Source organism: Equus caballus, chromosome 28 (assembly GCF_041296265.1).
Source record: "Equus caballus isolate H_3958 breed thoroughbred chromosome 28, TB-T2T, whole genome shotgun sequence".
In the NCBI taxonomy this organism is placed as follows: Eukaryota; Metazoa; Chordata; class Mammalia; order Perissodactyla; family Equidae; genus Equus; species Equus caballus.
The window spans coordinates 49328064-49339212 of NC_091711.1; the positions used below are offsets into that span (position 1 = coordinate 49328064).

The following is an 11149-nucleotide window of genomic DNA, read 5'->3' on the forward strand; positions in this document are numbered from 1 at the left end:
AAAAATAAAAGATACTTCCTTCATCCATCCGCTCCAAAAAGAACCCAAGCACCTGCTCAGGGCCGCTGGGGTCTTAGGGAAAGCAACTCCTGTCCCCAGACCCGGCTCCTGGGACGTGCAGCCAGCGGCGCTAAGAGCATCTACACTGTTTGAGTGTGTTTGCTGGAAGGAAGGTCTTCAGCTAAAAGGACGCCTTCTGGGAGAGGTCTGCCTGGGCCACCCACGGCAGCCCCCAAATGCCCATCCAGGCGCCCCACCACAGTGCCCTGCTTGTATGCTCACACCACAGACTTCACACTCAGGGCAGGTCCTGTTTATACCCTTATTTTCTAGCTTGTTGTCGGTGGTTATGCACACACCCCACACATGAATGTAAGCTCCATGAGTGCAGTGAATGAACGAGTGAAGGAAGGAAGGGAGGAAGGGGTGGGAGGCACTGCTGTCTAGTGGAAGGGACGTGCGGTTTGTAGCCTGGTGGACCTGGGTCCCAATCCTGGTTCCGTCACTTAGCAGTCGCAGTGATGGGGCGATGGAGCGATCTGCACTTCGTGTGCTGAACGGGGAAAGGATGCCGCCACGCTGTCCCGTGGACCACGTGATACCACCGTGATGAACCCACCCCCTTGATCGACAGGGGCACTGTCTTTACCTGACCAAGAAATTCCACTTCTGGCAAGTAACCTGAAATGCCACAAAGACGTAAGCCCCAGTCTTCATGGTTGCCTTATTGATCGTGGTGAGAATTTGAAAAGACCCTAAACAGCCCGTAATGGAGGGATGGTGAACTACATTTCGGTGTGTCCACACTACAAACTTATTTATGAAGAGTTGTGCCCGTGTCTTAGTAAATGACGAAGCAGGGCACGGATCTTTACTGATGGTATTATTGTAAGGACAAATGAGGAGTTTATGTCGTGGGAAAGTGCTGGACAGCAGCCGGCAGAGTCATCATTTAGGGGACATCTCTGGAGCCGGGGCTGGACTCTTGTCTCAACCCCACCCCTCCCTCCGCGGGCTTTGGGCAGCCAGCTTGCACCCCACGCCTCGTTCTTCACGTCTCCGATGGCGGTGTCTGCTGATGGGAGCAAGGGAGACGCTGCGTCTGAAGCTCTCGGGAGAAAGCCTGGCCTAGGGCACCGTCAGCACTCTCATTCTGTTTTTTAGGCACAAACAAAAGTCTGGAAGGAAATACACCCAAAAAAACAGTGCTAATAGTTTTAGCTTGAGTGACTGGATTAGGTATTAGATTCTCCTAACTTTCCTCTATTTTCCATAGTGTGCATCTAATACTTTTATAATCAGAGGGAAAAATACTTCTTAAAGCATGAAGTGAAGTGCTCCAGGGCCCAGCGGGCCGGTTGGGGAGGGCTGTGTGCTCAGAGCTGCCACCCTCCGCCTTCCCGTCCTTCCCGTGAGAGCTCAGGCCGGCCGCGAGGGGCCCGGAGCACCCTTCCTCTTCAGATAAATCCACTTCAAGTCACTTCATCTTCTCTCAGGCTGATTGCAGATGCGACAGAGTCCTGAGGACTCGCCAGATCCCCCAGCATCTTTCTAGCACACTCCACCCACTCGGCGATGCCCAGCAGCCTGGGAATGGCAGTGAAGTCTGGCTCACCCGCTTGCACTCTCTGAATTTCTTTTTCTTTGTTTAAGCCTGAAAAGATCATCTTTCCCCGGACGTGGTTCCAGTCACGGCTCCTTGGGGTTGGTATGGCTCTCGGGGGTAGAGCAGAGGATTTCCTTGTTGGGGTCACCCGCCCCACATCTGGCATCTCCCTCCGGCAACCCCCAGCCTTTGTACGGACTGAGCCCTGACAGCCTCCGAGTCAGACGTGGAGGGAGGGTGGAAGATCGAGGCCCCGTCTCAGGCTCCCGGCTGTCAGTGGACTCTCAGGCTCCTCTGTGGAGCCTGGCATGGGGGACAGAGGGTGGGGTTTGCATCCCGTTCCTCCTGTACACCAGCAGGGACCTCGGGCAGGCCCTGTGCCCTTTCCCTTCACACACCCCCCCAAGTTTGACATCCAGCTATTTTGACAGAAAGACCTTTTGATGAAGAACCAAAAATCAAAATAGTATTTCAGCTTTGTCAAATTCCCCAGCATTGCCATCTCCATCCCATCTCCCTCGCCCTCTGTGGGGAAGACCCGGACAGGGTAGGACTTGGGTATATGTGGAGCCACATCAGATGCCCAGCACCTTTGGGGTCAGCCAGCCGCACGAACGCACTGAAGGACGCCTCCTGCTATTCCTGGCACATCAGGAGGCCTCCCGGCTGAGTAAACGCCTAGAGATGCTGCAGACCACGCAGGCTCCACGCGGGCCCTCCACTCATCCACCTGCAAAGAAGTCTGGGTCCAGCTGCTGCTGACGGGCGGCTCCTGAGGTCACGGCGATTTTTGCCTTGCTCGCTGGGCTCTCAGTGGCCTCTCCTCTGGGCAGGTTCGATGCTGGGGTGCTGCTCCCCGGGACCTGCAGGGACGGCCAGCCGCAGTTCAAGGCTCTCAGCCTGCCAGCTTTGCGACCCTGGCAGAAACTCAAGAAGAAGTGATTTTTCAGTGACAAACTCCTGGCCTGATCTTATATGATGTGAACCAGCCCCAAAAGGAGCATTGCAGCCAGCAGTGCTCTCGTGGGCCATCCCAGGTCCTGGGTCACCCTGGGCTCAGTAGAGCAGGCAGCCACACCTGAACCATGGGGACTCAACAGACATGAAGAATGGGGAGGGGTGGTCCTCAGTAGGAAACAGCCAGCAAGACCCACTGGTCGTCTTTGGGGCCACCTGCGAGTGAAGGAGCTGAAGCTCTTTCTTGGGGCTCCAGGAATGCCAAGCATGGGGCAGAGGCACCAAGTGTGGCCCGGGTGGGGACTGCGCAGACTCAAGGACAGGAGTGGACCGGAAGTCTGGGATGTGGGGGGAGCTGGACAGTGGAGGAAGCTGGATGGTCGCAGATGAGGACGTGCCTGGGACCGCCGGCCCTTCTCAGAAGCATGGTTGCTGCTTCCTCGGAACGATGATGCTAGCTTTGCGGCCTGCTCTCTTGAAGTCCCCACATGCGTGGCTCTGACAGCAATGGAGGAGGAGACAGGTGTTCAGCTCTGTGGAGGAAAGAGAACCGTGCTCCACAGGGCCCCCAACCAGGTGAACACAGGAGCGGGATGTCCCTGCACAGCTGGCTGGCAGAAGGCATGTGGAGGGACAGGTGCCCTGGGGACAGACGGGGAGAGACCATTCCCAACGCAGAGAGAAGTCAGAGGCATGGTGACCTTCCTACACAGGAGGGCCTGCACAGCGGGGTTAGGCCCGCCAGGCGGCCTTTGCAGAGACCCCCCCACCCCCACCCCAACCCACAGCCTCCCAGCCCCACCTTCAGCCCTCCCCCTGCAGAGAGCCCTGCTGGGCATCCACTGCCTTCATCCTTGCCTGAAGGACCACAGAGGATTCTGGGCACACACTGGACCGGATGCTGCTCTTCGAGAAGGCCATGCTTCTCACTTGGAAGAGCAAGAACGAGGAGATGGCTGCAGGCCACCGGGGAGCAGGGGAGATGTCCGCGTCCACAAGGGGTTTGGAGGAGGGGCCCCGAGAAGCTGTGGCGTGGGCAGAACCAGACGGCAGGTCTCTGAGTTTGCCTTTCTTCTGAGTGGCCTGTCCTAAATGCTCCTTTGTGGGTCAGAAGGTAGCACAGGGCCGGGGGTGGGGGTGCGGCTTTTGGGGCACAAAGGGCAAGTGGCCAGAGGGTGAGCTTCCTAGAAGGAGGTCCCTCAGGTCAGCCCCACAGTCCTTCTATGAGAAACTTGCCAATCGGTCATCACCCACATCATGACATCTCCAGCCACCACAGGGGACCCCAACACCTTCTAGGATCCCAAAGCAAGGCGTGTGTCTGGGACTCCACCCTTGTCATCCCAGCAGCATGGAGGGATGCACTCTATCTCCCTTTTACAGGTGGGGAAACTGAGGCCCAGCGAGGCAGACTTGCCGGGCTCTTTCTCCCTGGTGTCCCAGCCAGTTTGGCTCAGGAAGAGGGAAGAAGGCCAGTGCAGCAGACGAGAGAGGCTTCAATGGGGCCCCCACCTGCCTCCACTGGCTGGGTCACCATGGACGAGTGACCCGGCCCCTCTGGGCTCTGGGCTCCCATCTGTAGGACAGGAAATGAGCAGGAGAAATTTCATGGCCTTCCGCCCTGCAAAAACACAGAAAGGACCAGGAGCACAGTAGGCAGCTCCCTGGAACCCCAATTCTGCATGTTCTGACCCCAGCTCAGGCCATCTACCTTGCACAAAGCCAGCCTCTGTCCCTATAACTGAGGGTCCCCTGGACAGGCTGAAGAGGGCAGCGTGCAAGAGAGACACTGCACGCAAAGAGGGCGGCTCCCCCTGGCCCTCCCTCCCCCTGCACGTCCCTCGCTCCAGGTCTCCGTCACCCACCAGGCTCCAGGCTCGGCTGCTGTTCGCCCTCTGCATGACCTCTGGAAGACGGTCTGTATCCCCAGGTCTCAGTTACGCCCCTGTCTCCCCAGCTGAGGACAGCAGCCCCTCTGCCTGCTGTGGGGATGTCCAGCCAGGGCTTCCCGTGTGTGTGCCTCACCTTCAGGTGCTTCCACCTGAATGTCTCCAGGCATCTTGTCAGCCATGTGGGTCATCGCTCAGCCCCATGACGCAGGTGACAAATGGGAAAATGGAAAGCGGGGTGGCCTGTGAGGCCCCAGAGGGAGGGTGGGGTACATGATCCCTGTGGTCTGTGTGATTTACCGAGCAGGGTTTGAGCATCTCTGCTCAGTGCCCTGAAGCATCAGCCTCACAAGATGTGACCCCTCACTTTCCAAGAGGGACTGAGTTCCCAGAAAGCCACTGTGATACTTGGTACTTGGTTCTCATGCTGGAATGAGCATCTGAGAGCTGGGCCAGCCAATAGCGAGAGCGCTCCCAGCTCCTCCGTGTCCTCCCCATGCCTCCCTTCGCTGCCCCCAAGAGCGGACATCTGGTGAGGGACACGTCAGGGAGAAGTCGTAGGCGCAGATGAGCTGTGGCCAGTACCGGCCAGGCTCAGGGCTCTGTGCGCCGGGCCCAAAGGCAGCCAGATTCGGGAGCCATTAGACCGGAGCATCCCATGATCTCTGTCTACCGGTCCTGACATGATTCCAGCGCCCTCGGAAAAGAAGAGGGCGCTCCTGGATGCATTTTAATAACGAAAACCCCTCCTCCCATGGTGTCTGCGTTTATAGATGATCATTAACTAAGAAACTGTCCTGCCAGTGGATTTTCACAGCCATGGCTCAGGCGGTCCTTTTGTGGATAAATGGTTAAGAACTATTTTTCCATAAATTAGCAAGAGAGAAAAACCCATAAAATTTGTCAGTAGGCTTCAGAATTGTGCTATTTTCAAACAGCACACATTGGGGCGTGCTTGGAGCCATATGGCAGCTCAGTGTGGGAAGGCGGGCAGCCCACAGGCTTCCCCCTCGGCCACGGGAGCACGGCCCACAGACGGATAAGGGTCAGTTGGGACCACCCAGCCCAGCGTCCCTAGGGTTGTGACCTGTCCCTCACAGCACTAGGAAAGATGAAAATAACACAAAAGATGTCACGCCATGAGCGCTAAATATATGTCATCACCCTGGTGTGGGCAGCTGGTGCATCGCATCGTGACCCCACTGGTTAGACAAGCTCAGAGCCCGTTGAGGGCAGCAGCTGGGAGTGTCCCCTGATGAGCGGGGGACCATGCTGACTGGATCACTCCCAGGGGTCACCTGGGCACCTTGACAGCTTCTCACTGCCACCACGTCACACATCTGTGACCACGAGGGGTAAGCACATATCTATCTCAGGGATGAGTAAACTGAGGAACAGAGGGGCAGGAACTGGTGCTCACTGGGCACTTGCTCTGTCCCAGACAAGTGGCTTGATTCCCACAGCAAACCTAAGAGGCTGGAAGTATCATTCCCACATTGCAATTGAGGAGCCCTGAGGCTCCGAGAGGTTAGGAGACCTACCCAGGGTCACACAGTGGGCAGGTGCTGGCACAGTGGCTCCACAGCCACTGCATTCCAGGAGGCCAGCCCAGGTTGCACCACTCAGATGCACAGTCCCTACTTTTCACCTCTGGGCCACTTGCTCTTGCCTCATAAGACAATCTTGGTCTCCCACAGAGCTTCTCATGCTGATGAACACTGGTTTTCAGCAAAGGAACACAGGACGAAGGAAGGAAGCAGGGAAGGAGCGAGGGAGGGAGGACTGAAGGGGAGAAGGAGGAGGGAGGGAGAGAAACGGGAGGGAGGAGGTGGGCTTCTTCGGTGGGCTCGAGGAGCAATTCCTGCAGACCTGGTGTCCCCGTGCCCCTCTGGAGCCCTGGTCGTCAGCACCGGCAGCTCACAGCACAGCCTCCAACACCGAGGCCTCACCCGCCCCTCACTCTGGGGGCTCCAGGTCCCCTCCTGAGAAGGCCGGAGAGCCTTTAGTTCTGTTACTTCCTCCAGGGGTGCAGGGCCCAACCGCAAAGCCGCCCCGAGCCTGGGAAGTTGTGCACTGCCCCTCCCACCAGCTCACCATTGCCTCTTTCCTACCTGTCCACCTTCTGGGCCTTCCGGGCATCGTGTCTCACCTTTGTGGGGATGCTGCACAGCCTCCTCGTCTCCATCCAATCACCGCCCAAGGCTCCGCTCGGCTCAGGGAAGGGAGTGCACCCAGGGGGCACGAGGAAAGCCAGGGTGGAGGGCAGGGCACCGTCAGAGCCCCTAGTGCCATCGCGAGGCCCCTGGATGTCTGCCGAAGGAACGAGCAATCTCGGATTAGAACCTGGCAGTGGAATTTGAAATGATGTTTCCTCACAAATGAATTCTAAAATAAACACTCTGGAGCCGGCGTGCACGCCCCGTGTCCTGCTTTTCGGCGCGGCTGGAGAATCAGGGACGCTCTTGTCGGTTATAAATTGCAGCCTGCATTCCTCATATCAAAATGCACAGCTAGTGATATTTAACGCTAAAGAAATATATCCTCCGGCGATGAATGCAGTCAGAAATTACTCACTGAATTTAACCAAGGAGAGAGCGATGCCATATAGATGTACTGCATGAATTCAGAAATGTGGGACAATGGCCGCCATTTATTAACATTTATCTCCTCCCGGGAATGTTTGACCTTGCTTCAGCAGTTTTATGGGAGCAAAAGCTCTGGAAGCTCCCATTTCCCCCCTTTGCAAAAGCAACCTGAGCTCTTCAGAGTAGTAAATACCACTCGGATTGTCATTTTCCTGATGTTTTCTTTAATCTGGAAGGGGGAGAAAAGTGTGGGCGAGAAGGTCCCCCCAAGAAACTGCCTTAGGAACGCAGGGAAATCCAGGTCATTTAAACACGCTTCAGCTCGTAAAGGGCAGGGGAAGCGGCTTAATTGTGAGGGGCCGAGGTTCCCACGCAGCTCTGGCCCCGGGAGGACAGCATATTGGAGAGGGGAATTGGGGGGCTCTACTTGGCAGGCATCGCCAAATTAAATCCATTCATTGCTGCCAGAGCCGGACACTGGACACGTGCTCTGCCTGCGGCCGTGGGCAGTGGGTAAAGCTGTCAGAGACGTGGAGGGACAAGGCGGCTCCTGGCCGTGGGGAGCTGCCTGTGTGGGTGCAGAGATGATGGTAAGTGAGCAGGTGGAGATGGAAATAAATTAACACAGGAATTAAAGGGGCCTGCTAAGGGCCACAGGCCAAGAGGAGGGGGCTTCTCCTCCCTTCATCAGCACACACACACACACACACACACACACACACACACGCATGCACACCCTGCCCTCTGGCCATTTCTCACTCACTTCCCTGATTCCCTCCTCCTCACCTGGAGGTCTCGTGTTGGCCCAGGTGCGTGCAGGCACATGCCGGGGGGCAGGCCCTGGAGACCAGGGGAGCCGAAGTCCCCTCCATCCTCAGAGCTTGCTGAGGTGAGACAGATGACACACGCACTTGGCCCTAGCCGTCTTTCAGTCCGAGTCCAAAACATCCTGAACTCGAGGTCGACAGCGGCTTAGCGGGCACTTGCCTGTGCCGAGTTGGCCCCGCGTGAGGGTCCAGCAGCCGTGCCACCCACCCTTGGCCTCCTGCCCAGATGTGAGCAACAAAACCAGCTGTCCTTCCTTTCTATTTTAGGGTGACCTCGCAGTCTTTGCAAATGGAATGTATGTGTATCTTAAAGAACTAAAGCCATTCCAGAAGTACAAAGAAAAAAGCAAAAAATTATCCAAACCCTATCATCCAGAAATAAAGTTAGGATGGAAAAAAAGATTCAACATCTCTCTTGATCATTAGACAGATACAGACATGGGTAGAGATGGAGATGAATGGACGGACGAACGACAGGAACAAGAATATAAAAGGAGAAAATGCTGGAGATGGTGTTTGTAACAAAGATTTGACGTTAATTCCCATTGAAAGGATTAAAAAGAAGTGAAGTGAAATTAGAGGCATTGCTATATTTTAGCTCTTTCTTGATCACCAGCATTATAGTTCTAAAAGTTTCCTCCGACGTGAAGGAAAATGCTGACATTGAAACCTTAGGTTGGCATCATTATTTTTGCTCAACACATTTTCGTTTTATATTGTCCCCGTGACCCCCACCCCTCCGGGGGGTGGAGAAGTTCTGCTGGTTGATTGAATACTGAAAGGCAGTTTAGCTGGATGTAAAATTTTCGCTCAATTCATCTGGTCCCTGGAGCAGAAGGGATGTTTGTTCTCCTAAGCCGATTTTGAGTGTTGAATTGGTTGCCTTCATTTCTTGTCTCTTAATTTGCCCAGATTATGTATTTTTTTAGGAAGTACTCATTAGCGATCTATTGTCTGTGTTCTTTCCTGCTTGGGAATGTCTGACTCTCACATTTATATTTAAATGAAAAAGATTAAATATAAAATTCTATATTTACACAACAGAAGCCTTAGGTCACAGTGTCTTTCCATGACAATGCTGCAAACATTGTTCCCTTGTCTGAGCTCAGAGCAGGGACTAACAGGAGCCCTGGGAAGCACCCAGATCCTAAAATTGGCCTGTGTGAATTCGGCACCTGGGGTCCCTCACCCACCACACGGGGGCCTCGTGCTACGGAGTCTGACGTCAGCCTGATGTTTCCATCTCGTGGGCGATTGGGGTTTTTTTTTCCTGCTGACATATCTGAAGAATTCTTTCCTTATCTCTAAAATCCAATAACTTAATCGAGATACATCTTGAGCTATTTCTGTGTCAGGTTTTCTGATAACACCTTCAGTATACTGGCTTCAGGGACATCCTTTTCCTCCCTAACGTTCCCTTTGAATGCCCCCCTTGCCATCAGCGGTCCTCTCTTTTTCGGGGCGACAATTCACCACCTGTGGTCTGCACGTGTTGCCAATGTATCCATCGTCCTCTCGTAATTTTCCTCCACATCAATGTCTCCAGCTTTTTCTTGAGTCAGTAACTCCAGTGAAGCCGAGTTCGTCCTGCTCCTTGTCGCTCCTACCCTGTTTGTTGGTTCTCTGGGGATGTTGACTGCCCCGCAGTTTTTCCTTGGTCTGCCTTCTGCCTTCAGTCTCATGCATGTTTCATCGTTTGGTCTTTAGGCTCTTAGTTTTGTTTCTCTTAAGTTATCATTAAGTAGATCCCTTAACAAGGTTCTATAAAGTGGAAGACGTCTGGAGAGCTGTCTTGGGCCCTCTAGGTGAGCTGAGTTACGGATTGGGCTCCTCTGGAGCTGTTCAGACATGCTGTTCCACAGGCTTTCACCTGCTGTTCCATGGGCTTTAACACACTGTTCCACAAGTGTCACACACTGTTCCACGGCTTTACACACTGTTCCATGGGTTTTCACACACTCTTCCACAGGTTTTCACATGCTGTTCCACATGTTCGCCTGTTGCTCACGCCTTCCTCTTGCTCCACTGGGGGCTGATTCTTCTAGATTCTCCTTCCCACCATAAGGAAAATTGTCTGTGTCCCCTTGAAATCTGACTGTAGCCCGTGGTTCCCGGGGGGCCGTGGAGGAGGTCACAGGCTAAGTCAGCTGAAGCTGAACTGCCGTTTTTGGAAGAACAAGCTCATCAGGCATCTGGACCGGTCCACGGCTCCCAGGGCACTGTGTCCCGTTCGATGCTGGGATGTCCTCAGGTTTGGGTCACTCTCTCCATCCAGAGAACAGCTGTTCCCTCCCTCCCTCACTCACGTCCCCGGGCAGCGGTCTCCACTTCCCCAGCCTCCCCTACCCCACCGCCATGACCTGACTAACAAAACGCTAGAACCAAAAAGTTACTTCAACGATCCACCCCACCAAAAAATGTCCCCCGCCCCCGTGGATGACACGAAAGTTGCTCCCAGCATCTTCTCTCTCTGTCCTCCTGACGCTGCGGACTTTTCTCTGTAGCCCTGCCCACCACCTGACACCTGTGCTTTGATTTGGTCATTTGGGGTCTCCCTTCCCATCCAGGCTGCAAACTCGAGTCCAGAAGCTGTTTGTCTCTGACTGCTCCGTCTTGGGGCCTGGAGGGCACAGATACCTGACACATGTGGAGTGAGCATCTCTGGGACGGGGTCTTCTCTTGAGTGCAGCTTCCGGTGCTGAGCAAGCCTGGGGGCCCTGGAAGCTGCACCCATTCACCCTGCGTCCAGGCACGTGTGGGTGCCCCTGAGGGACCCCTGCCTGGTGGTCTTCCAGAAAGGAGATGCTGAGGCCACTTGGGAGCACAGGAGGCTGATGGTGGAGCAGCTGGTGCCCGCGAGAGATAAGACCAGCAGGAAGAGATTTGAGTGGGAAGCCTTCGGGCTGTGATGCAGACCCTACAAAGTCTTGGCTCACCCACAGAGCGTGCAGAGCAAAGAACCGTTGGATGCCCCAGGGGAGTCCGGCATGGGCAGGAGGCCAGGCTCTGGGCCCCACCGAGCTTGGCACTGACTCGGCACTGGCTGACTGCAGCTCAGTTCCATCTGTCTGCCAGATACACTCCCTGAGGATGCACAGAAGATCATCTCGAGGGGAGGTCCGAGCAGCACACGTCCACAGCCGCCACACCACTGCCTCCCTGCTGAGAACGCCCGTCCAGGGGTCTCCCTGAGTGGCCTCCAGGCAAGACTGTGGATGGAGCCACTGCGAGGAGGTGAGCACCTTCACGACCTGCAGATGGGCTCAGGAGCATCAGCCCCAGGTT

General features: G+C 55.2%; 1 long non-coding RNA gene across 1 annotated transcript; it reads right to left on the minus strand.

The window, feature by feature from the left end:
• Positions 1-870: 870 nt before the first annotated feature.
• Positions 871-6818, minus strand: LOC138921171 (uncharacterized). Its single transcript, XR_011433518.1, has 4 exons — positions 6602-6818; positions 3422-3588; positions 2962-3096; positions 871-2469 (listed from the first exon to the last, which is right to left on the minus strand). It is a non-coding gene; the product is annotated as an uncharacterized lncRNA (long non-coding RNA).
• Between the last annotated feature and the right edge of the window lie 4331 nt (positions 6819-11149).